General features: G+C 31.9%; 1 long non-coding RNA gene across 1 annotated transcript; it reads left to right on the top strand.

Moving 5' to 3' along the window:
• The first annotated feature begins 9,613 nt into the window (after positions 1-9,613).
• On the top strand, positions 9,614-16,498 carry LOC146999349 (uncharacterized). Its single transcript, XR_015042716.1, has 2 exons — positions 9,614-14,075; positions 16,288-16,498. It is a non-coding gene; the product is annotated as an uncharacterized LOC146999349 (long non-coding RNA).
• Positions 16,499-22,115: the final 5,617 nt, after the last annotated feature.

Below are 22,115 nucleotides of genomic sequence, written 5' to 3'. Positions count from 1 at the left end.
TTGAAATACTAATGTTACTTTAAATATCATTATGATGTAATAAATAAAGATGTATGCTTTTTAATATTTCACAATGCATTTAAAAAGAAAGCTAAGAAAAAAGATGCTTCCTCGTGAAGCGTTCAGATGCAGAATTCAAAAACACACACGAACATGCCCAATAAATAAATAAATTAAATTAAACTCGGAAAAGGACACTCTAATATTTCTGTGTTAATAGAATTAAATTTCCTACTATCTTCTAATCATGAAGATCAGCTTAATTTCCAGATATATTGGACAAATTTCAAAATATTCGAATATACTTTTTAACCAACATTTGTTTACTATCAGATATAAAATATTTCATCATAGTCGTGCTATGGTACGTTGATTTTTCTATGATAATTTTTCAAAAATTATAAAAACATTTGTTGATGTCGACGAGAATACGAAAATATGTTGGTTTTCTGCCATAATTATCTGATTAAATTTTCAAATTAAAGTAACTTTTGCAATGTGTGGAACTTACATCACTTGCAAGGAAAGCTGCTAGTTAAATTCTCGACTTAATGAAAAATTTTAAAATTAACACCTCCGTTTTTGATTAACTATTAAACTATTACCGTATAAAAACTCTATAAAAGCCAAAACGTCTCTGCAGTGAATGTGGTGTAAATTGTAAAGTGCCTAGTAAAACATTTTTAATTTTTGGTCGATGGATTAATCAAAACAAAATGTTTTTTGTACGTTTACTTTTTTATCATCTCACTTGACTTATGGATCTGCACACAGTAGACTTTAGGCTGGAGCTCTTTCCGCTTCTCCATATGTTGTCCCACAGCACTATTTCTCTCAAGGACGAAATCACTTTTTTACCCTCAAAGTACTCTCCCTCAAAGTATGCCCTGCGGTCCAAAAAACGTATGTAACCATGTAAGGATCTTAAGTTTTACTAACGTTTATTTTATTTTAAATCTTTACTATCACTTCTTATTTTCTACTTCCGGCCAGAATTATAAGCGTGAAGGAGTTTATGCAAAGTTGTCTGGCGAACGCCAAGTATTTAGGTGTGGCCTTTTTGCCAAGCAGAAGAGAGGAAGCCGTGAGTTCGAAGCAGGCCGCTTACCTTAGAAGTTACGCAGTTGCTACTTTGCCTTCCAGGCCAGAGGTTTTAATCCTCTTGATAAATTAAACGTATTGTAGTGTTCACAGTCTCTGTGCTACATACGCTTTCTGTTATTATAAGGCCAATCTTATTCTAAAGTTAAATTAGAGTTTAGTTTTATTTTGATATCTTTTAAGTTAGACCCCGAGTGGAGGGTCATTGTATTCCGAAGTACGGAAGTCATTGTATATAAAGAAAAAAAATAAAGGGTTTTGTATACCCTTCGTCTGTATCCTGTCTACTTACTACAATTAGTGAACATAGCTTTAGTAAGCTCTCTGTTCTAGTCAGGTCATTGTATGTTTCCGAAGAAGGTAAGAAGAAACATTGAACCTGATAACCAATCAAATCCTGAAATTACTGACGTCCAGCTGACTCTGACCTCAGCCATTCTTAAAGAAAAACGATTCGAAAGACCGGGGTTTGAGGTCATCAAGAACACCGCTAAAATTATTCCAGATCGAAGGGAAGTATTGATGTCTTTGTTTTATCCGCTCTACTAAAAGTGTAAGTATGCATATTTTCACATTTTTAATCGTATTTTTAATAATGAAAGTTTGCTAAAATTGTTTTGTATATGTCTAAAATCTTCGAAATGCTGTAATCATATTGATCTCAAACTTATCATAGCTGCCAACTCAAGTTTTCAACTCAGTCCCAGTTTTTCATCACATCTCAAAGTAAATTACCAAATCTCGAGATTTTAAAGTCTCGAAATTTAAATCTTTACTAAAGAAAATTTTTCCCAGCAAAAAAACGAATTTTATCAAAATAAAGAAATTTTTAATTAGGCGAATTGTATTCGTCCACCTGTAATGATTTTCATAATAATTTTTCTTGTTAAACTTTATTTCACAAAACTGTATTTTTTATTAATTTTATTGACCTTAATAAATTTTTCTTATCGAATTTCGTTTAATCTGAGTTGTTTTAATCTGTTGTAGACATCAGTAGATTTTTATGTGAAGATTTAGGCAATGTTTAATTAGTTAATTTTCGTGTTTAATTTTGTTTACTTTAGTACCTGGCATATTACTAATTTTATCTAGTGTTATTATGTATGTTAATTATTAATTTCACATGCATCGTATATTTAAAAATACTTTGATAAATAAAAGCTTTGCTTCACTACTGAAGATTTCCTCAGCATAAAAAAGCGAGGAAATAAAAAAAAATGAAATTAGTAAAGAGCATAAATTTTAGACTATCTAATAAAATGCTAATGCATCTTACATCAAAATTGAATTACAAGTACTATAGTAACCTGAACCATCATGCATCATAAACTGAATCAAAGCGAGTTTGGAATTTCTTTGAAATGGTATAACCTCGCAGAGTGAAAAACCTTTCATTTTTCTAGAGCAAACCCGTCTTTAAAGAAAATCTCCCGTCTTTTAAGATTTTCCAAGGCTGGAAACTATGATCTGCATGCATATACGATTGTGTTTATGGCTTTAGAAATACAATTTTTATACTATTCAAATGTAGTACTGGTATTTTATGCACGTACTGTTTTCATTAAATTGTAAAGAAAAATTAAAACACTAAGAGAATTAGATATCTTATATTTACACAAGCAATTAAATAGACATTTTTTATTATTTGGAGTTAAAAACTGAAATTTTGGCTAGTTTTTTTAACTTTTTGATAGCTATTTTAGAGCAGTTTAAGTTCTCCAGCTAAAGCGGCAATAAATAAATAAACAAATAAATAAGTAAAAATTTTAACTTTCAATAAATCACTGGAACTGCACTGGAGCGATGTAAATGAAATATCTTCATCTCACATTGGTCTAAGACATTACGTACCAAGCGAATTTAGTCGTAAACCTAGAATACTTTAAGAAATACAGAGTTGGAAGGCAACAAAGTTTGTTTATTTCTTTTATACACTAGGCCTGTTGTTATGAATTCAATTTTACCATCTGCTATGTACAACTTTCTTTTACTACATGTGGAAATTTTTATTTTAATAAAGCCTTCAGATATTGCTTTCTCTAATGATGCATTTGCAGAAAATGATTTAAGAGCTTTTGTTAAACACAGTATTCGATTACATGGGAAAATATTTATTTAATAATTTATTTAATAATGTATAATGTTCTATCTTTGATTCATTTAATAAATGATGTGGGCCTCTTGACGCTTTTTGTTGAAAACATTTGAACTTTTTGGGGGAACTGAAAAATATGCTTTGTGCTCTTTCAAAACCTTTGCAGCAGCTTGCACGCAGATATGCTTAACAAACATGTTTTGACGAAGAAAAGGAATCAATAAGTGAAATTAGCAAAATATATCGTTTCAACTCTCAGAATTTAAGATATCTGCTGACACTGGTGATAATTGTTGTTTATTTATAGACAAATCAGTTCTAATAATCAAATATCTGTTAGAAAATTCATCTGAAAAAGAAATTGTTTTTTTTTATAGACAAATCAGTTCTAATAATCAAATATCTGTTAGAAAATTCATCGGAAAAAGAAATTGTTTTTTTACAGATTTAATAAACAAAAAGAATTTTAGTCATCCTTTCAGTTCTCTAAATTTAGGTGTCATTATAATTTCAGAACTATCAATAAATTTAGAATCTACATCAGTAGAATCTGTTAACTGTATATATATATGCTAGTGGCATATAGGGATTATTATGTTTGTTATCCATTATGTTTTTAATAAGGTGTACTAACAGAGTTTCCCTCACCTAGAAAATTTTAAACTGCCATGGAAAATACAAAATATATTCAGAAAGTCAGGGAGGAATTTTCCCAGAATGTCAGGAAGTTTGAGTTCGTATAAGACAAGCTTTTTAATGTTGATAATTAACTACATATAAAGTAAGATTGCTTCCATTCAGTCTCAGAACATTTACGGATTTATTTCATTACATTCACAGAAAATGGCATTTAGTGTTGTACATTTGCCAATGACCGATGAAGTGGCTGTCGCCCAAGCAAATGAGTGTCAAATGATAAAAAGGGACATGTAACTGGCCTTCGTATAAAGAAAGAAGTCACATGGAAAGAGCAATTCTGGAACACAGAGAACCAGATACATCCTGAGAGAATTTTTATATTGTTATCCTGGGAGAATATTGTTAAGTATTCTACAAATGATTTTTACGTCTGTTTTCCCATATTAATTTAATTGGTAGGAAGTTTTTCGAGAGCATAAAATTGAAATAATATGTTTTCTGAATTGAAACATTGAAATTTTAAAAAAATGTTTTGCTGCGTAGGAAAATGTATTAAGCATACTTTAATTTTTCTAAACAAATATTATTTATCCTTATTCTCTCTAATTAATTGTGCTCATATTATATCAGCTTATGTTTTAATAGTTTCGCTCCGAAATAAATCATATCTACATTCTTAATTACGGTTCATAGTAAGACTCTAATATTCAATATACTTTGCTAGTTTGTGAATTTAAATACAACCTCTTTAAAAACTTACCCATATATAAAATAATGGATGCTCAAAGGAAGACTGAACGAGAGATTTTAGCCTGCGGATCCATATAAATGTCAAATTCAATTCCATTGAGTGAAGTCATGAATCAGGCTCCAGAATGTTAACACTGTGTTTAAATTTAATTAAAAAACGCCTATCTATATATTTTATTTACAAATCTGAATAAAAATATAATTTTCAATAATAAGATTTGAGTTTTCTATAAGAAATGTTAAAGTGATTAACGATTCTAAACAATAAATATGCTGTTGAGTTGAAAGATGAGACTGTATCTAATGAAAAATGTATGCATTTTTGTAGCTAATTATGCTACAGTTAAATTTAAGTCCAAAAACGGCTTTAAAGACATTGAATTTTAAATTCAGGTTCAGACTTTGAAACACCAAAACAGAAGCGAAAGAGGCCATTAACATTCTGATTCTGATACATGTATTAATATACATGTATCAGAATGTTAATTCTTCGGATGATAAATTAAATACAAAAAGAAACAAAACAGAATTACCTCCTACTAAATTAAATTATAGCTAAATAAAAAGAAATCCCTTTTAATTTTTCCTCATGCGGTAGTAAATTAAATTTTACTACACTTTCTTAAGCTTCTTTACTTAGTTATATTAATTATAGTAGTAGAAGATGTTTTTAATCATTTATTTCAGTTTTTATTTTTTTTTTATAATTAAATCGAAATTATATGTTTAATTCCATTATAATAATTTTGCTTGCTGATTATTTTTTCCTTTATCAAAGTTAAATTTTATTTTGAAATTTTGCATTTTAACAATTTCACATTATGAACGTTTGTATATTATAAGACTTTTGAATTCTACAGTTTTCTTTTTCTTGGTAGCTTGTGCTTTATGTCACTGTACGTTTTCAAGTTCTTTTTATAAAAAGTTTGTACTTTAGTAGTACTTTTATAGTACATTTTATATAAAAAGTTTCTAACTTTCAAATTAACAAAATTTGCTCTTTTCAAAAAAGTGTTGACTTTTTCATATTTTTATATATTGGGTAACTAATTTTGATTCACGTCAAAAATTAACTAGCTATTAGTCATTTACTTTTATTTTTCAAGAATGTTCATTTCAGAGACACTTAGCGCTATGTTTAATTCCTCAGCAGTAACTTTGCTTATTAGCTATTTTTCACGATCTAAATTCATTAATCTTTTTTTGTGAATTTCATAAGTTTTCCAAGGCCATATTTTCAAGATTTGGCCAGCTTTGCCTTCTCTGTGGTTTTGAATTCCGCATGTGTCTTTTTTTTTTTTTTTTTTTTTTTTTTTTTTATGTACATTATGATATTCCTATTTTCCAAGTTATTAATTTTTAAAAACTTTTTAATTTAAAATTAATAAATATGCTTTCACTTATTCTTCAAAATCTTCTAAAGAAGGCGCGTTAAAAAATACTTCAAAAGGCGACTCTAGTCTATTTTGTCATTTATGTATTCGATTTTGAGTCACGTCGGAGTAACTGATATCGTGATAAATACTGATTTCAGATACTTGCAGTTTTTATCATTATTTTAATTTGCCCACCAGCGGCCAAGCGGTAACGTCGCTGAACACTGGTAGTTCGATCCGAGGCTCGAATCCCGCGAACGGGCTGGCTGCATGGGTGTTTTCGTGGTTTTCCCCATGTGTAACGTGTATACGAGCCGGTTTCCCTTAGAAAGTCCTCCACGAAGGCATCCCTCCCCCTTAGGCAGATAGCCCTAGTGAGCTTTGCCATAATTAAATACACACACACATTATTTTAATTTGCCTCATCGGTTGCTAAATATATATCACTAGCGAAGACTGGGAGTTCGTCTTGGCTTCTATTCCAGACGAACGGTTTTGTTGCGTAGTTGGTTTTCGTGGTTTTTCCATGAGTAGCATGAATACGAGCCAGTTTTCCTTTGAAATTCCTCCACGAATTCATTCCCTCCCTTAGGCAGATATCATTTGTACACTTCGTTATATTCGAGTATCATTAAATAATTTTTTAACAGTTTTAAATTTTTTGAAAAATTTTAATTTTGAATTAAGGTTTTGGTCTTTTAATTCAAAGGACTCTTTGATTACTTGTACAATTCAGCCAGATATAATTTGATTTCTCTGTTTATAATTCCATTTTGTTTCGGCTGCTCTTTGACAAAGACCGAAGATATTTTTTAATTCTTTAAATTTCATGCGAACTTTGTTTTATTTATGTATTGATTTAATTTTGCTCCAATTTTGTTTTCCATGTTTTTGATTCATTCTTTTAATTTGTGACTTATTGTTACAGAGTTCATCATTTTAGGTTTATATTAACTCCATTTGTTTGAATTCACATGTCTCTCTGTATGTATATATATATGCAAGGAAGAGGAAAGTTCAAAAGCGATTGCTTAAAAGTACATTTGGAAATTAAAATTTTAAAATCAAAAAATACCCTCACTTCCAATATTTCACTTAACATGATCTTTGAGACTAAATCGCGATTTCAAAATACATAAAAATTATATTCTAATCATATTCAAAAAAATTTCAATGATTTTTTTCAAGGATTGTATATTTTTATTCAAGTGAATTTAACTAAATTCAAATAGTGACATTACAGAGCGTGTTAATTTTGTATTTCAATCTCGAAAATGATTGCTTTAAACGGCGACCATTTCGAGAGCATTTTGACATAACTGACGATATATGAAATTGAAGTGCAACTTGTTGGCGACGTTTGGTGCTAAAAACAATTCTTGACCAATAATCTTCTTACAAAATTAATTTTAGTAAGAGTTATAATTTGTTTGCTATTTCCCTTTTAAACTTTGAAAAACCGTCAGTCATTTCTAGGATAACCCATATTGATTTTTTACTTTATATTTATTAATTATATACATATGTATAGATTTATATATATCCGTCAATCTGTTTTTTTTATATGTGTTAACTTTTCACATATCACATCGATAAGATTAGTTTTAGTGCATTCACATGCTTTCCAACATTGATTCTAACAGTTTTATTTCGCGTGTAGGCTGTTTTTTCACCTTTCCATGTTAATATTTTTTTAAAAATTACTTCCATGTTAATATTTTAAAAAATACTGCGTTGAACTATTTTATAGAGCCACAGCTCCTGGTAACTTTTTAGCAAGCTCACTAGAATATTTCTTCCTATTATTTCATATTTTTGCAGCATTTTGCGCAAAAATATTTTTAAGACCAAATAGGTCTTACGTCAAATTACTTGTTAGCTTTTCAATTTCTATTTCAATTTATATATATATGAAATGTAATTTCTCATACATTATTCGTTTTGTGCAGCCGGGGCAACAGGAATGAGACAAATTTTGGAATATAAAGTGGTAAGTTTATTTTAGCATCCATCTCGTAAGCGTTCTCCTCGTACCTTGAGCAGAAGCCCAATTTATACATGTGTACGTCACGAGGCTCCTCCAATCAGCGATATTAATTGAAATCACGAGGTGACGCTATCTTCTCATCAGGAGTGTTCTTAAGTACTTTATGTAATATGACAGATTTATGAGTTTGGCGATTTGGCGGGCGCCAACAGGTTAATATATTTTATACTAAAGAAAGGATTTCGCCAAAATTTAGGAACAGGGATGCAATTTAGGTAGAGAATCGCCAACACATTATTAAGCAATATTAATAGAATTTAATTTAATCAATTGTTTTAAAAATATCATCACAGATTATCCCCCCCATCTGAAAAGGCTTGCAGTCGCGGCCGTCGACCCAAGACAGTACAGATAGTGAGAGCAGAAAATTTAGTTATTAGGAAATTAAGTGAGTAGGAAAACTGATTGGATTTACCGCAAGGCACACAAAATGTTTACATAAAATATGACATAAAATATTTGAATATAATTAATACAGTATATAAAATATAATAAATGATTAATGAGATTATAATATAGTAACTAAGTGCAGAACAAATAAAGCACTAATAACATATTGCTGGTTAGCTACGCGGCAATAGGAAATAGTAATATAACTGAATTTGTAAGTTTATATCTTAGGGCATGCCATTCACAGTTTGTGTATGAGTCCGTACAATCATTAGAGTTGTCATTCAGGCTCATCTTCAGTCTTTTACTGGTCTTTGGAGATCTCCGGATCATTTAATTAGCGCTAGAATTATGGATCACATTTGAGTTTTTATGTCACGATACTAGAGCTCTTATACTCTTGTTGAAAATACACATTTTGCTAGGTTTTTAACATATTTTGTCACTCTATTTTTCTCTTATTAATGATAACAAAACAAAATTTAACTTTCAACATCCATACCAGTTTTTTGTACACGATGCTGCAGAAACATAAAATGAAATTCAGAAGTTTCAACAACTGAAATTTAACTTTTTCAACTGTTGCTACAATTTATAACACAAACATAGGAAAACATGAGCTCAAGGAAATGTGAGGGTATAGTACTCTACTTGTAGTATAGCCTCAATTGAGTGTTTCCCACACGGAAAGTGCATTGAACCTGAAACTCAAGTTTGAAGGAGCCCAGTAAAAGAAAAGGGCAGACAAACTTTTCAGACACTGAGAGATAAATCAATTATTAAGGGGGACAACAGGATGAAAACTAAAAGAAGGGTTATGGATAGTTTATTGATTTATAAATTTTGATTTATTCATGATGTAATTTAAAGTTCTCGGGTGGATAATAGAACCTTAATTTTGACGCATGTACAATCTCAGTTGGTTTCTTCGTGTGAAAATTTTCCCTGTCGATTTCATAATTAAATTCAGATAATTTATTCATAATCCGATAAGGGCCTGAATAGGGTGAAGTCAATTTTCTAGTATTTGGGTATTCAAATTCCTCGTAAAGGACAAAATCTCCAGGTTGAAATTTAGATTCTACAAATCTGATGTCATATCTAGTTTTATTCTTTCGGTGGTATTCGATAGTTCTTTGCTAAAGCCCTTGCTTCATTTAAGGAAGGGTATTTATTTTGATCAATTGGAGATTCAAAAGGGAGGTTACCAAATAGTAAGTATGCTGGGGTGAACTTAGTTACCGTATGAGGGGAGTTGTTATATTCGATAACAACTTGCTCTAGCACTTTAGTCCATGGTACTTTTTTAGAAGAAGAATTTACTTTACATTTTAGTCGACTTACTATTGATTGATTTACTCTTTCTACTTTACCATTTGTCTGGGGATGGTGAGATGAAGTTAAAAGTTGTTTAACATTATGCTTTTTAAGAAATTTTTTGAATCTAGAGGAAGTGAAGGCTGCATTCCTGTCACTCAGAATTTTTTCGGAGACTTGTACTTGAAATATTTGTTTTAGACAATTGGCATAGGTTTCTGAAGTTACACTTTTAGAGGGAAAAGCCCAGACATATCTTGTTGCATGGTCAATAACTATATGCAAATATTTTTTTTTGTAGAATTATAATAATTAAATCCTCCCACAGTGTCAATAGAGAGACATTCGAAAGGTTTGTCGGTTGGGGGTACGTCTTGCATAAGACCAAATTTTTTCTGTTTTTTCTTTTTATTAAGTTGACAAGTATGACGATGTTTAACAAAATTTCCAATATCTTCGCTAATATGAGGCCAATAATATTGAGGGGTGATTAAGTTAAGCATAATTTGAACTCCCGGGTGACCAAAATTTTCATGGGTTTTATTCAACAATTTTAATCTTAAAGATTTAGGTACTACAATTTTATAAAAATTCTTTTTCTTAATTACCATCATATCATTTATCTCTTGGTAATTTTTTCCGGAGACATTATCAGTTTTTTGTTGTTGGATTATTTCATTTCTATCAAGTAAATGTACATAATGTTGGAGGTGCTGTGAAACAGGATGTCTAGAAAGCATGTCAGCTTCAATATTGGTAGAGCCCTTCTGATACTTTACTTCATAATTGAACATACTTAGTTTGAGTGACCAACGGAAGAGTCTACCTTTTAAATTTTTAACATTTTTGAGCCAAACGAGGGCCGCATGGTCCGTATGTATAACAAATTTTTGTCCATGCAGATAGTAATAGAATTTGTCTAGGGCATCTACTATGGCCAAACATTCTAACTCAGTAATCGTATAATTTTTCTCATAATTTCTTAAAGTTCGGGAATGATATGATACAGGGTGAAGGACATCATTTTCATCTGGTTGTTTCAAAACAGCTCCAACAGCAGTTTGAGAAGCGTCAACAAAAATATGACATGGCCTACTGGAATCATACAATTGTAAAACAGGTTTGGAAATCAGTATTCTTTTCAGTTCGTTGAAAGCTTTTTGACATTGGTCATCCCATTCCCACTTGATATCTTTTTTCAAGAGTCTGTTTAATGGAGCTCTAATAGTTGCATAATTCGGAATGAATCTATGATACACATTCACACTTCCCAAAACTCTTTGTAACTCTTTGGTGTTACTGGGGTTTTTAAGTTTCTTAATGACTTCTATATTATGGTTATCGGGAATTATTCTACCATTTTTTATTTCATAGCCAAGAAATGTGATCTGATCTCGGGCGAACACACATTTGTTTCGATTCAATTTAATATGCTCCTCTTTAAACACCTCAAATAAAATTTTTAAATGTTCTAAATGTTCCTTCTCAGAGGAAGAGTAAACGATGATATCATCAAAGTAACTGCAAGCGAAATTAATTTTATTTTTTGTTAATATTCGTCTAATTGTTCTGTTAAAAATTGCAGGAGCATTTTTGAAACCAAAAGGGAGTCTTAACCATTCGAATAATCCAAAATTCGTGCAAAAAGCTAATTTCTCAGTATCTGCAGGGTGAATCGGGATATGCCAGAAACCAGATCTCAAATCAATTGTAGAAAATACTTTTGCTTTACTTAATTTGTCTAACAAAGTGTCAATGCGAGGAAGAGGGTTTGCATCTGTTTTAGCCAGGGAATTCAACTTTCGATAATCTATACATAATCTAGTTTTCTTACCTTCCTCACATTTAAGTATTAAAGTCACGGGGGATGAATATGGGCTACAACTTTCTTTAATTATACCTGCTTGTAATAATTGCTCAATTTGGGTCTTAATTTCCTCTTCTTCCATAGGGGATGTTCTATAAGGTCTTAATGATACAGGCAAATCAGAATTTAAATTAATTCGTTGAGGTTCAATATTAATTTTTCCTACATCATACTTATTTTTAGAAAACACAGACGAATAATCATTTTACAATTTTTCCAAGTTATACTCTTTGTTATCGACAATATTAGAAACAGCATTTTTCACATAAATGTTAGACTGAGAAACTAATTCCTTTGGATTTGTAGTCCGAGATTTACAGGTTGGAAAATTTCTTACATCATCATCATTATTATTAACACATGGATAAACATTTGTTGTACCACCTTGAAGTTGGAGGTGTAGAGATATGGGTCGGCTGTCAAAATGGCAGTCATCATTAAGTACAATAGCTCTCTCTTTAATTTTTAAATTAGTACAATCAATACTCAACTCAAATAATTTGCATTCATAAAGTCCTAAAATTACATAATTCAAATTATTATCAAGAACAAACAAGGTAATTTGGTTACTAATCCGTCCAATTTTCATTTGTATACAACATATTTTGTTGAAGATTATTTTTTCCTTTAGTTTGGGTTACTGAAAATGATCTAACTCTTTGTACTTTTAAACGTAATTGTCTAGCTGTTTTGGAAGAAATTATTGATATGGTGGCACCACTGTCTACAACACACTCTAGACGTTTCTTATTGGGCAAATATCCCGACACCTTTAATAGTTAACTACTGTGAGGGGTTTCTAGGGTTGGTTCTATTGCAAGGGGCGTAACATTAGGTGTATCAGATCTCTCCCTTCTGAAAGGACAAACCTGAAACCAGTGAAAAGCATTTGGGATTCCGTTCCGGGTGCAAAGTCTACAGGGACTAGGTGGCAATGGCAATCTATTTTGAGAATTATAATTATGATGGCTTGTAAATCCTGGACCACTGAACCGATTATAAAAATTACTTGGTCTCTGAAAACGTTGGAAATTGTTGGGTCTAGGAGAATCTTGTCTCACAGTAGCTGAAATTCTACTTCTATTAAATCGATTGTAATCTTGGGGACTGTTCTCAATCGGAGTAACAATTCTGGGAGGTGCACTTTTGATTTGTTGATTTTCGCTAATCTTAATAAGCTTATGGACATGAGTAAGCCAAGAGATGGGGTCAGAGGGTGCGTTGATCGTCATTAAGGATTTTAATTCTGTAGGAAGGCCATCCGTCAGACCCTCCAAGATCATTTCATGAGTTAGATTTAATTTTTTACCAATATCTAATTTTTTGCGAAAATATTGCGTTATGTCCTCTTTATGATTGTACTTGTAATTGGCAAAATCACCAAACGTAGTTAAAGTGGGGTCGAAAAAATTTTCCTTTAAAATTTGGACTAATTCCACATATTTAGTAATTTTATGGCAGTTTTTGACATATACGCTAAGTGCATTACCTTTTAGATATCGAGCTACATTATTAAGCTTCCACGTTTCATCTTTATCTAAATGAGTTTTGTTAAAGTACTCAAGCCATGAATTTATATCCATATCATTCTGCGCGTCAAAGGGAATTATACTTGTTTCAGGTTCAGCGCTAGCTGCCCTTAATGAATCATCAGGATCAGAGAGGTTTTCATTAGCCATTATTCTTTTAATAATACTTTCATAAATAAAACTAATAATACTTTATAAATAAAACTAATTCAAAAATAATACTCTTTAAATTTTCCCAAAACAATATTAAAACCAAAATACATCCTTTAAATACCAATACAAAATTTAAAACACATCTATATCAAAATAATACTTTTTAAAATTTTCAAAATAAAAACACTATTATTAAATCAGTAATTATAATTCAATAGTAATAATATCATTTGCATCGCCAAACTTTTTACTAATTGCTTCTGTTTGACTTATTGTGACGAGAATACGAGTGATGAAATCGACACGAAAATACACATTTTTGTGCACTCTTGATTAGATTTTTGCAAAACACGATCAATCACCACACAAGCACAAAGCTCTCGAGAGCAACACAGAACGGCGTAGACGTAGGGAAAGATTTCCATCCTCAAAAGTAGGTCAACGGTAAGAGCACATTTGATGAACGACGAACTTTTGATGGAAACACAAATCACACATCACAGGGGGCAGAAGGATGCTTCTCTGGACGTAAAATAATCTGCAGAATACCAGAATACAGGTAACAGAAGGATGATTCTCTTGAAGCAAGAACGCCTAGCGAAAAATGTAGAAACATAGAAGTCACACAGGGGCAAATTCATCTAAAGTGCGTAACATTTTATCCGTATAATCCTTGGGGTATTTTCTTTTTTAGATAATCCCTTTGAAGGTGGTATCCTACCGGCTTTCTGAAATGTAATTTCTCGTACATTATTTGTTTTGTGCAGCCGGGGCAACAGGAATGAGACAAATTTTGGAATATAAAGTGGTAAGTTTATTTTAGAATCCATCTCGTAAGCGTTCTCCTCGTACCTTGAGCAGAAGCCCAATTTATACATATGTGTACGTCACGAGGCTCCTCCAATTAGCGATATTAATTGAAATCACGAGGTGACGCTATCTTCTCAGGAGTGTTCTTAAGTACTTTATGTAATATGACAGATTTATGAGTTTGGAGATTTGGCGGGCGCCAACAGGTTAATATATTTTATACTAAAGAAAGGATTTCGCCAAAATTTAGGAACAGGGATGCAATTTAGGTAGAGAATCGCCAACACATTATTAAGCAATATTAATAGAATTTAATTTAATCAATTGTTTTAAAAATATCATTACACACACACACACACACACACACACACACACACACATATATATATATATATATATATTAATATATATCGCACTGCTTATTAAAAGTTTTTTGTGGTTAAAATTGATCAGATCTATTTTAGTAGAATCTAATAAGTATTATGTTGCGCTTCTTATAGTTGTTCTCCATCACAGGTTTAAAATCATAAGCACTCATTAAATGAATCATGAAATAGCTTTAGCACTACTGTTATATTAATAGATGTAATTGTTGCCCCAAAATTTGGATACTCGGCTTTCCTGAAGTCTATTGCTCTAAAAAAAGAAGTCTACAGTAAAATGCTTTATTCAATTTAAAACAAGGGTGACAAAATTCCTAAATGCATATTTGTAGGAATGAATAGAATTACATATTAAACGTTTTTCTCACTTACACATTTCTCCATTTACGTTGACAAATTTTCATGACTAAATACTACTTCACTTTTTGTTAAGATTATTTCACGTTTAATTAGATACCTGCGCAAATTTAATGCAAATAAAGCACATTTAACAACATATAATGACACAATTCTAATTAATCAATGCACTAATCTCTATTATTAAATTGAATTTACATTGTAATTTGATTTTAAATTAATTGTAAATCTCTCATATTAAATTAAATTTTAATTTGAATGAAACACTAGGATAAAAAGTTATTCTGATTATTGAAATGTATTCATATATGCAAAATGTAAATAGCAAATAATATTTTAAATCAAATTTCTCAATTTTATATTTATACTTATTATATGTATAATAAATTTTAAAATATTTAGGGAGTCATTGTAAGATATTTTTGCTTGTGAGTCAAAGTTCTATTTAAGTTCCTTAACATTCGCATTAAAATACATATACATTGTGTATATACATACACACACATATATATATATATATATATATAATTTATTTCCTAAACAATATTGATTAATTGATTATATTATCTCCTAAGTTTAATTAAAGTAAAATTATTTTAATAAAGTATATATATATATGTAAAACGTTTATCTTTACATGCATATGCACATGTACTTAAATTTTTATCATAGTTGCACTGTATTCTCTTATTTTAATATAAGCATTTCAAGGTGACAGTATCCATGCTCCTTATTTTCGTTCGTAACATATATGTTGCCATCCCTTCAATGAAATAATTTTTTCTACTCCATGACTGTAACTCATACGAACCTTTAAGTGCGGTGCCTAAATAAAAGGAAAATAGGAAAAACGAATCTCCAGAATCGAAAATCTTTTGCAGCACATGTTACCCTTGTTCAATAGAGAAACTAAATGGGGAAATAGCTACTTGAAAGAAACACAATTCGACATTTTTTGTTTGTAATACTTCATAATTTTATGACCATTTCATTCTTTTCAAATATTTTAACTAGACCAGCATTTCATGATTTAAATAATCATTTTCGTTTCTTTTCTGGCAAGGAAACAAATTTCATTTTTTTTATTGTTTATAATGCTATCTGAGAATGCCAAAAAATGAGGTATTTGTATCGCAAACCTCAAAATCTTTAACAAAAAATATCTGTTAAAAAATCCTTTTTCTTAATTCCATTACATTTTTATTTCCCGATTTCTAAATAACAGTTCAATTTGCAATTATCTAATTTTTGAAAAATTGAAATTTATCTAAAATTTTGATTTTTTTAAAATCAACTCTAACGGCGAAATCTCAAATTGAAGCATTATTCAATAGTACTATTTCAAAATAACATAATCTTATATTAAACCGACCACATAGGATGAAACAGCATCGCTTTTATTAAAGTTTGAGAAAATTTATTATTTCTTGATTATTTAGTTTACGAAATATTTTTTTTTTATTCTTTTAGGTGCTTTCAAAGAAAATCGAGCCACCAGAGAGGTACCTTGCAATATTATTGAACATATTATAAAAGACTGGTTGAAAAGTGTTTCATTTAGAGAAAAGTATCATAAACAAAAAGGAAAATGTACAACAGAAGGAAGTTTGTAAACAATGGAATAAAAAATTTGTGTATTAGCTTGTACGAAAATACTGTAATTAAAGTTATTAATTGTTCAGTTTGTTTTCTAACTTTCATGAAGACTTGGATTGGTAGAGGATATTTAGCTTAAGCAAATGTTGTATCTTATACATTGTATTACTGAATATGAAAATAATTAGTTCATTGAATTTGAATGTTTGATTCTAGAAGAGAAATTTATTACATGAATATGCAATATGAAAATTAATTTCATTACATTTCCTTTAATACTTTTAATTTTGCTTTAAAATTTTATGAAATAATATAAAACTATCAGTTTATAGATTTTGGGAATTTAATGCATTCCTAGTAGCTGAATTAAATTAAAACCTTTTGCAATAAATGCTTCAAATTTTAAATTATGACAATAATTATATTTTAACTGAAAATTGCTTGTTAAGAACCTTATCCATTGACTGGACCATCCACTGAACTAATTTTATAAATCAAATTTATGGCAAAATAATGAATTTGTGAAAGATATATGTCATTTTATTTGTTTATTAACTTTCAAAATACGCCTTCTAACTTTATAAAAAAAATTACGTGGACAGAAGTAATTTTAACAGAGAACTGTTTAGTACAGTTAAATTGCTTGTAAACAGAACACAAGAAAAAATATTTATTTTTAAAATTTGCATACATTTAAATGCAAACTTTTAAATTTATTTTAATGACAAGAAATATCCAAGCATTCACTTTAAATTCCCATCATCCTGATGCTTTTAGTCTACTGCAATGACAAAAACTCTAGACAGCAGTAGTCTCATATAAAGTTTAAGTACAGTTATTAAACTGGCATATCAGAGCTTATTAGTGTTGAAAGAAAACAATTTGTTTTTAGTTTACTGCAAAAAAGTACCGAGGATTATATTTTATAAGAAATAATTATTTCATCCAGAATATAATACAGTCTCCCATTAAAATAGTTTGGTGTATATGATCACATGAATAAGGTTTCAGAATTTTGAAAATTGCAATGATTCTGGCCATATATTAAAAATCGTGATTTGCAGTCTGATTCCTTTTCCTTCCAGTGAGAACAATAACTTAATTTCTTGGTTAATTTATTAAACTTAAAATACATTTCTATCATTAGAACTGTAACAAATCTTGTTTTTATATGTAGTTAATAAGAATGGTGTGTAAAACTTCTATGGGAATATAAGGTCTAGATAATATTGCATTGGAGGAATCGCATGTAAATGTAGAGAAAAAGTGTAAAGTTTCATTAATAAATGGCATGTATGTAATGAACTAAGAGAATAGAAAAAAATAATAGAATTTGAAATTTGATGCACATATAAAGCATAACATATATTTGTAAATGTAACATTTCAGGCTCAACTCTTCAAACAGATAATGTCTTTTCCAGAAAATTGCAGTGTTCTCTTCCGTTAAAGAAATGTAAATTATTATATGAATTCACTATTTGGAAACTAAGTTTCGCATTAGACGCAAGTATTACAAACACAAATATTTCATGTATTGTTGTCCTTCAGAGTCTGTACATATAGACCGGATTCTGAACGTTCTAGTTAGACGTAACTCAAAACGTTCTAGTTAAACGTGATTCGGAACGTTCTTTGCATGTTATACAGAAGTGTTAACAGTACAAGTATTTGACGTGGTATTGCTCGTCATAAACCTTTAATCTATAGACGACATTCAGAACGTCTGCCCAAACGTTAAGAGAACGTTCTGGTAGCACGTTATAGAAACTTTCAAAGAACGTTCTAGGAACGTTATATAAAATTATTACTAGTACCACATTTTGACGTTCTATTGTCCATTAATGAACTACATCTTACAGACGTAATTCAGAACGTTTTGCCTGAACGTTAAAGAAACGTTCTGCTAGAACGTTGAAGAAACGTTCTGTTAAAAGGTAACGGAGCTTCCATATAACGTTCAAGGGACGTTTTATAAAATTGTTAGTAACACCATTTTTTGACGTTCTACTACCCGTTATTGAACTGTAACATACTGACGTGATTCACCACGTTCTGCCTGAACGTTCTGTTAGAACGTTAGAAGAACATTCATAGAACGTTATAAAAAAGTGATAGTAGTACCACTTTTGACGCACTACTGTCCGTTATTGAACTGCAATACATAGACGTGGTTCAGAACGTTCAGGTAAAACGTGTCAAAAACGTTGTACTAGAACGTTAATGACACGTTGCATGAAAGTGTTACAAACACAAGTATTTGACGTGTTATTGCCCGTCTTAGAACTGTAACATGTAGACGGCATTTTGAACGTTCTGCTTGAACGTTCCCGACACGTTTGTGAAGCACTTGCTCTGAACGTTATTGTGCTAATTGGGTTTCCACGACATATCGCCGAAAGCAGAACCGGCTGCATAATTCTCTATAAGAAACAATTATTCGGAAAAAAATGGAAAAATGTGGTCACAATAGATGAATCCTGGATATATTTAAATGACTGCAATTAAAAGAGATCCATTTATTATAATCAAAGAGAAGGGAAACATTTTAGAACATGGTTCAAAGAATCTAAAGAAAGTTTTCCAAAGGGATTTATGATTGTTGTTGGTTTTTGATATAACGACAAATACAAATTAAAGAGAGAGCAGAAAACTGTTAAGGTCAACTCTACATATTATCAGGAACATATTTTATACCAAATTTTCAAATACGTAGCACTTTCTCTTTACCTACAGTGCCATCAAACAGTAGAGCTGCATCAAGACTAAGGAAGCAGCCGAACGTCAAAATCCACTGTTAATTTCCTGGAAAAAATGGAACATGAAACGTGTATCAAGGTCTTTTCTTCACTTATATCCCTACTAAATTCTCCTGATGGATCAATGACAGATTTTTGAGCTTTTGGACTTTTATAAAGCGGATTGTCAGACGTTGACCTACAACCCTCTTTAGACTTCGGAAATCTGTTGAAGAGGAATGGGATAAAATAGCTCTTCCGGTACTAAAAAAAGCTTAATTGTGTTGGAAATTGCATTGTAAAAAGATAATGAAGAATAAGGGTTATCGAATTATCGAATGGAACGTTTAAAACACAAAAATTTTAGGTAAAGTGCACTCTTTTGCAAAAATAAATAAATAAATAAATAAATAAATAAAATAAAATAAAAAGAAGCACCAAGAAGGACTTTTGCGATCGTGACGAAATTCGGTATGCAAAACCATCTTGATCAAACATGCAAATGATGAAAGTTTCAGAGTAAAAGAACAGGAAATGTCAAGCCAATAATGGACGAGAAAACATTTTATTTAACGATAGCTTTCGGTTTCGCAACAAGTGCTCAAAGTTGCAACCATTCAAAACTGTCTCGTTAGGATTATACACTGCTCAAAACAATTAAAGGATATTGCTGTTTAAGGTGGATCTTGTGGCTGGGAAACTTTTTAGCTGATTAATACATGGTCGACAGACATAGTAGGTTAATATGAGAATAAATTACACATATTTGGCAGGAAAAAATGCATTTTATTACGCATTTGTGTACAAAAGGAAAAAAAAAAACACAATTTGTGCATATGAGAAAAAAAGAATAAGAAAAGGTGTTTTCTTCAAAGGAAATCATTTTCAGTAGGGGGTATGGTTTCCACGGACAGCCAGCAACGTTGAACACCTTTGAGGCATGGAATCAATGATGCTATTAATCACGAGTTGGGGTATTCTGTCCCACTCTTCAAGAAGAGCTCTTTCCATTTCTTGGAGAGTTTGTGGGGGTGGTTGGCGGCCAACAACTCGTCATCCTACAGCGTCCCAAACGTGCTCTATTGGATTCATGTCTGGAGAACACGCTGGCCATTCCATTCGTACAATTCCTTCCTCAAGAAGGAAATCCTCCACCAGGTTAGCATGATGTGGCCTGCAGTTATTGCCCATTAAAATAAAGTCATCTCCGATTGCTGCAGCGTAAGGGACTACAATAAGTCTGAGGATCTCATCCCTATATCGGCGACCAGTCAGAGGTCCATCTCGAATGATGTAGAGGTTTGTGCGCCCGTCAATAGAGATGCCACCATACACCAACACTCCTCCGCCGCCAAATCTGACACTTTCGTGCACGAACGCAGGATTATTCCTACTGCCAACGGTCCCTCCAGATGAAAATACGCCTATTATCAGGATGAACAGAAAAACGGGACTTGTCAGAAAAAGAGCATTGCTCCATTCATTTCTCCTCCAGTTCACATGCTCTGTTGCCCACTCCCTGCGGTCGCGGCGATGCCTTGATGTTAGTCTAACACATACCATCGGTCGGCGAGCATACAGACCTACACCATGAAGCCGGTTTCGGACAGTCTGAGTTGAAACCGTGGTGTCAGTAGCCGAGCGAATGTGTTGTTGGAGAAGAGTAGCATTCATATTTCGGTGTCTCCGAGCCGTTAACACTAAATAACGATCTTCATTAGGCGTTGTTGCCCGTCTACGACCTTGCCCTGGTCTTCGGCCTGCACTTCCAGTTTCCAAAAAACGGTTCCAGATCTTGGAAATCACACTTCGTGAGACTCCAATGGCTTGCGCTAGTTCGGTTTGAGTTTGGCCCCCTTCTAACCTACCAACAGCTCTCCAAGCTTCTGAATCGGTTAAATGACTTCACTGAGACATCGTACTCATCGAAACAAAGCAGTCACTGAATGCCGATCATTCTTGTCTTGATTGTCTTTTATTTAGTTGAAAGTCAAATTTCATTCGCTGCCGCTGAAGCGACGTTTTTGACGTCGAACTCAAAATTAGCATACTCCACAGTTTGAAAATCAGAAAAATTTGCATTTGTGATTCTCTTCTTCCATTTTCGGCAAAAAAAATGTCGCTTATATCTTTATTTTATATAAAAGTTACAATATCCTTTAATTGTTTTGAGCAGTTTATTTCCGATCCTACGTTACTACGCTAGTCGTCTAGATTTATACCTCTCCTAGAACCTCTCCTAGAAGTTTGTTCCTCTAGTTTTGAATCCCTCTGTGTACAGCCCCTGTATATAGCGTGAATCTGAAGGAGGTAAAAGTTTAGGGGGTAATAGAAGGCAGTTATACGAGTAATATTCGTCATAGAATGTATGGTCGGAAAGCTAGCGGTGAGAAGCTACAGAGTAGGTTTCCACTGTCAATATTTAAAACATTAACACAAGAATGAGAGGAGATACTTTAGAAAATATTTTATTTATAGAACTTGCGCATAGAAGTTGCTCAAAAGACCTTCCGCCAGCTGTAATGCAGGCTTCACACCTGCAGGATACGGACGGACGCACATTTGCGAAGATCAGGCATTTCCCGAATATCCCCAGCAACAACGGCGATCCTGGAGACTAGATCCATATTGGCTTCAGTGAGGCACTCGTAGACTAGGCTTTCCATATGGCCCCACAGGAAATGTGCATACACGAGAGATCCGGTGATCTTGGTGGCCTAGCTATGGTCTTAACCAATCCATCGCCCTGGAAATTTTGTGGTTTGTATAACCTTCAATCCTCTGGGCAATCCACGGTAGAAAATGTCGTTGGGTGAGAGGGCTGACCTTTTTTATACCATTTATGTACAATGCCACCTAGCGGTTCGCCGTTTAAGTTCCGACTGTACATTCTACGAAGAATATTGCTCGTATAGTTGCCTCCTATCATTCCCTAAAGATTTGTCCCCTTTTTCAGATTCGCCCT

Source organism: Stegodyphus dumicola, chromosome 1 (assembly GCF_044657685.1).
Source record: "Stegodyphus dumicola isolate Sdum_Otavi_A_Nest chromosome 1, ASM4465768v1".
NCBI lineage: Eukaryota > Metazoa > Arthropoda > Arachnida > Araneae > Eresidae > Stegodyphus > Stegodyphus dumicola.
Note: the sequence above shows the minus strand (reverse complement) of the source record. Positions and strands in the feature narration are given on the sequence as shown.